This window comes from Cynara cardunculus (assembly GCF_001531365.2).
Source record: "Cynara cardunculus var. scolymus isolate 2C chromosome LG 5, CcrdV1, whole genome shotgun sequence".
Taxonomy (NCBI): domain Eukaryota; kingdom Viridiplantae; phylum Streptophyta; class Magnoliopsida; order Asterales; family Asteraceae; genus Cynara; species Cynara cardunculus.
In genome coordinates this window covers 8,980,609-8,986,978 of record NC_037532.1, presented here as the reverse complement: position 1 = coordinate 8,986,978, position 6,370 = coordinate 8,980,609, and positions in this window count along the sequence as shown.

The window sequence follows — 6,370 nt, the reverse complement described above, 5'->3', positions numbered from 1 at the left end:
ATTTGTGGTTAATATTGGTTCTCACAGTTACCACAAACAACTCAGTTCTCCCTTGAATAGACCCATATATATATATGTATATATATATATATATATATATATATGTATGTAAGGTTGGGTTCACGTGAGACCAAAGGTTTTTCGTGAGACTCATAAGACCAATTTATATTCATTGATCAACTTTATAATCTAATGATCTAAAGTTGTAAGGTGGCAATTTTGTAGTTATTGAGAAGTCTCGTGGCATTTATGAATGTTTAGATCTGACGATTGTAAATCTAATCCAAAAATTGAGAATTGGTCTTATGGATCTCACGAAAAATTATTGATTTCATATAATCTCAAGTCTAAATATGTATATGCATGTTTCAAGTAATCATGTATTAAAGAGATACATGCATATGAAAGAGTATATAAACAATTGCTCACATGCCAATGGTCAATGATTACTAAATAATGTAATTAACATAATTAAAAATATATAATATAAATAATAATAATTATACTTTGCATATTCAATTGAAATTAAAAAAAAAAAAAGAGCAACCTTTATCGTAAATCTCGTATTTAAAAATAATATTCAAATAAAACACTACAAAATAGGTTTAAAAACAAATGTCAATATCAAAATTAACATAAACATACCCGAACTCATGGACATAAATCAAACACGAATTTTAATTCAAATCAATAGATTTTAAACTGATTTATTGAATATTATTGCTGCATTGTGCAAGTAACCTTCTAGTACCTATAAATAAGAAAATATAATTTCAATTTTTTATTTATTAGATTCTTATTTTATTGAGATAATATTATATTTAAAATTATCTATTTTAAATACTGAGGTAAAATACATTATATGTTTTTATATAAATTAGAAATATATAATTAGTTATTGCAGTTGGTGGGTTTAGTTAAAATAATGGTCAAAGTCAATGGAAGCTGTTAAAAAGGTCAACATAATGAATAGTCAACAACAATTTCCCTTTTGAGAGGGGAAACTCTTGTTTATTTTATTTTAAGATTATTTTGATAACATATTTTTAAATTCTCTAAAATAAAATGTATTATTTCTTTTATCTCTTAATAGTTTTATCGAGACATAATTTCTGAATCATTAAAAGTTGAATCTTGTTTGACAAAAAAAATCCGTCTCTTAATGATTCTAAAATTATCTAAATGATTTTGCATCAAGAGTCTCCATTAACCATTCAATGTCCTAGTTTCATTGTAAACAATTACCAAACAATTATATTTTATTTTGCAATATATCATGAGAGCCTCTTAATCATTTTGACCACTTTATCATTTTTCACCAAATCATTCAGTAACTAGTTTGAATATATATATAAATATATATATATATATATATATAGGGGCCTAATCAAATGAGAACTGATTAGTTTGTGGTAACTGTGAGAACCAATGTGAGCCACTCATTTAAATAATTAATATTATATCATAAAATAACATAAAGGGTAAATTGGTAATGTTTATAATTTTAAAACCCTACTCTTCTCCTTCATTATGAAACAGCCGTCCTCCAGCATAGACATGCTTCTCTTCCTTTCTTTCCCCCTTCTCACGCACAACAACCACCACACCATCATTCATCATCACATGGAAAATCAATCAAACCAGGTACCAGAGTTTTTATATAAATGGGAGAACGATCTTCATTGACGATGCGTTGAATAAGAGGTTGAAGATCCTTGTAAGTGACCATTGGAATATTCGACTTGAAAGTTTCTCGATCGGTGGCTCCGTCGAGATTGTAAAGCTTGAGATACTCAGTTTTATCGTTCCGGCTTAGTATCGCTGCCAAAACATTCACCTGAACGGTGTCAGCGCTGCTCGTCATCTTCTCGATGAACTCAAGCGCCTTCGCATCTTTTTCGAACGCCGGCAAATCCACAAAAGATCTCCGATCATCAGTCGCCATGATGATGATGGAAGATTAGCACAGGCGTGTCGCCAAAGATGTAACTCCAAAGATGTGCCACTCCTTTTATGTGGTACACAGTGGTACCCCAATGGTATCACAGTATATCACAATGGATATCACATTGTGTATCTTTGTGATTACTTGGTACCTGACGGATTTTTGTTCATCGGAGGCCGGAGGTTGGAGGTCGGAGAGATGAGAGAGGAGAGAGGAGTTTTTTTAAAATACCTAAAATGCCCTCTAATTATAATTTTAACTCAAACTACCATAATTATTAATTTCCTAATTTATTCGTTAATTTGTGGTTGAGATTAGTTCTCACAGTTACTACAAACTAATCAGTTCTCCCTTGAATGGACCCCTATATATATATATATATATATAGAGAGAGAGAGAGAGAGAGAGATTGGTTCAAATATAAACCAACCATATGGTACAAACTATGGAAACCGATCTTGACCAATCACATTCTTTCTTCACTTTATGTTCAAATCTAAATTATAAATTAATGATAAGGGTAATTTGGTAATTCAACCTTTTTGTAACCCCTAATAATTAATTGGGAGTTACAAATCTTAAAAGATACATCTAATTGTTCATGAGATTTTTATGATTTCTTTATTATTTCATGTTCATGGTATTCATTTCAATTGATTTTATACATATATTGAAATTGGTTGTCTAAGTGTACAAGATTTTCATTTCATTCAAGATACATGGAGAATCCTATTGTAAAAGAATGTCAGAATAATGAAGACGATAAACGCTTGCAGTCTATGTTCATATCTGCAGACATGCACAACGATCCTTGATTTTGAAAATGTTCATATATGTGCATCTCTTGCAGTCTATGTTCATATATGTTCACCATATGAACAACTTGTTTTCATTGAAAGACACAATCGTTGTTCACACGAACCCGTGACGATGTCATACGATATGACATTGAAAAACATCACACTATATAAACATAGTGTGAACAGCATATGTGTCTTACAATATAAACACTATATATATATATATATACTTATGTAATTAAATAAACATAGAATATTTTTATTTTGATATGGTTTGAAATTTATTTTGTGATAAAGTATAAGAATTATTTGTCAAATTGGAAAGAACAAAGTTGAAGCTTTTTATGCTTTAAAAAACACTAGAAGAGTACTTGCTCAAGGTAGCGAGACACATCTTGATTTTAGTGTCTTTTATTTTATTATTTGTTTTTGTCGATGTTATAATACGATTTTATGTGTTTTTTAGAAATCAATAATGATTTTATTTTTAAACCAAAATATAAATTTGAATAATATCAAATCAACTATTTAAAAGTTCTCATTTTTTATGTAATTTTCTTAATTTATTTTTTGTTTAATAATTTTATAAAGATAATATTTAACTCAACGATTATCCTAATTATATTTTAGATTTTTTATATTTAAAAAAATAAGATGTTTATCCTGTATTTGATTATGTTTATCTGCAGTTAATTACACGAATTCAAATATGGAGCTTTAATAAGTTGTACTTACGCATAATCTACTTACAATATTGAGTTTTAAGTAATATACATTAATAAACAATACTTTATGCATAAAAAGTGGTTTTTAAGAATTTTTGTCAAATGCTTTATAATATAGTATAAATAGTAATTATGACATGTTACGTTCTGTACCTCTTACAATATAAAAATATCCATTTTAGTCCCAAATATTTGAAAATGCAATTCAATACATCCTTTCAACAACCCATGTCGAATTTCAATTGCAGGCACGGGTGTTGTTATCTCCTCAATACATATGACGTCGTATTGAATTCCACTTCTACGGTCATCTATTAAGTTAATACCTGTTTGATCTCATTTAAATCTGCTTTCTCAAATTCAATTCTTTTGTCTGTCTTTATACTACTTTCGCATTTTAATTCAAATAATTTGATAACAATCATTTCTTCTCCGTGCTAAGTTGGATTTGTTGAAAACACGAAATAGTTAAGGTTTTCTCAAGTTATAGCTGTTTTATCCGGTTCAGATATCAGTTTTTATGTTATCAGTAAACAAACAATAAAGTTTCACCATTTCAGATGTAATCTTCTGGGTATTTCATAAAATAAAGTACAAGTACACTTCTTCACCATACATACCTAACGATCTCAAGACTTTTTTCTTTCATTAGAAATTCACTTTTTTCTTCATTGTACGTGTGTTTTGACAAAAAAGGGTTTTTAGGTAGTAAATAAAAATATGTTCCCATTTTCGTATTTTTATGATATGTTATATTTCTATACAAGAAATCGTAACGGTGGAAATTATAAAAATATGTTCCCATTTAATCAATTTTTTTTATATAAATCAAAGTTTGACTAAAAGTCAAAAGGTCAACAATGAGAAAATAAACTTTTGATCTAGGATGAGAAAGTCTCTTAAGGTGAAAAAACATTAAAATTTGACCCGAAATAAACATGAAGGCACCACAGTTTCAAAATCACGTGTTATATTGAAAAACAGTAACATCATGACTTTTTATTTATATTTAATTGTTTCTTTCATATAGTCAACTATTTGGACATGGTCAATCAGTTGGGTCTTGATAGATTCATAGAAACCCAAAATTATATTTAGGGTCGATTGATCTGAAATTCCGAGTTACTCGAACTGTAATTTAGGTTAATTGGACGAGTTCCGAATAACCTAATCATTTTTCATAAAACATATGATTCAATGAAGACCATTTTTCATAAAACCAAAGAACCGACCACGACACGTTCATTAGCAGCATGGAGAACCGATTAAGTAGTAAGCACAGTTACAATAACACATCAACGTCACACAAAAAAAATGAGAGTAATTTCAACATAAATGTGAAAAAACAGTAAAGTGGTGGTCAACTGCCGAGGCGACAAGCTGACTGGCGACCGATGAACGATGATTGACAATTAAGGGGTGAGATTAGGTTACGAGCCTTGGTTTAAGGTATGATAATTTAGAGATGGTTGTGAGACCAAGAGTGAGATGTATATATAAAATTTACACCTTTACTAATTTAGGGTTATTTATTATTTTCTTCTTTAGGCAGGGACGCTCCAATCTATTTGGAGGTCCTGCTACATCCAAAACTTTTGATTGCATTGCACAAATGAGATAACAAAGAATATATATTAAGAACAAAAATGGGCTAAACCTAAAATGATTAACAATCCAAAACTAAACTTAAATCATTAATGATTTGAACTTAAAACCAAACAATTAATGGTTTGAACCTAAATAACTTCGACTATAGTTTTACATATGTTGACATGTAAATTTGGGCCCCAAAATTTTCGAGGGCCCTGTTCAAAATCTCACATTTAACATGCTAAGGGACGGCTCTGTATTCAGGTATTGAGCACAACCAGATTCAAATGCTCTCACCCGAAACTGAACCAATAAATTAAATTAATATTTAATCCACCGTACCCAATATCTTGAATAATAAACATATCAGACAAGTTAATGGATGAACATAAATAACATATATGCTTAATCATATCCAATGTTGATTAATAACATTTCTTGACGGGTTTAAATAACAGCCGAAAATAACAAACATTAGGATTTCTGTAAGAAACTTCAAATGAGAAACATGTGATTTCGCTACTTTCCTTCATAACTCGTTGGTCAATGACATTTATAATCATAAAACGTATTTTTATGCCAGTTTAATATGATTCATAACAGATATTATTTAGCTGATATTCTGTTTTCACGCTCACTCAAAAGCATTTGGCAAGTAATTATTTGGGCAACGTCTTACTTGACCTAGAATCATTGTAATAACACGATTTTTTCGTGTACTGTTTGATGACGTACAAATTCGAGTGTCGATTGAATTTCAAGAAGATCACGAAAAGATTTTATGTCAAGGGAATATTGGCGATTTTCGGATGTGCTTCTCATATCTCTCTAAGGGTATTTTGACACGTGTAAAAAAGAGGAATTATGATTTTGACATGTGTAACAAAATTTGTAAAATTATTTCATTTAACATGCCGGTGGGAATCGTTTAAAAGGAGGAAATCATCACCCCATTTAGTTATAAGTCGACTGGAGTTTTGTCAACTACGGCGTCGTCTAACCCAACAACATTCTCAGGACCATCATTAGCCAACTAGATGATTAACCAAGTTTGTCAACTAAATTATTAAAATATCTATACTATATTATAAAGCATTTGTTTAAAACTCTTAAAAACTCTTAAACTAGATTTCATTCTTATTCAATTTCATCTCATATCTGAATTCATGTAACTAACTGCAGATAAATACAATCAAATACATGATAAACATCTAATTTTAAATATAAAAAATCTAAAATATAATTAGGATAATCATTGAGTTCTAACAGAATACTTAATTATTATCTTTATAAAATGTTATGTTATTAAA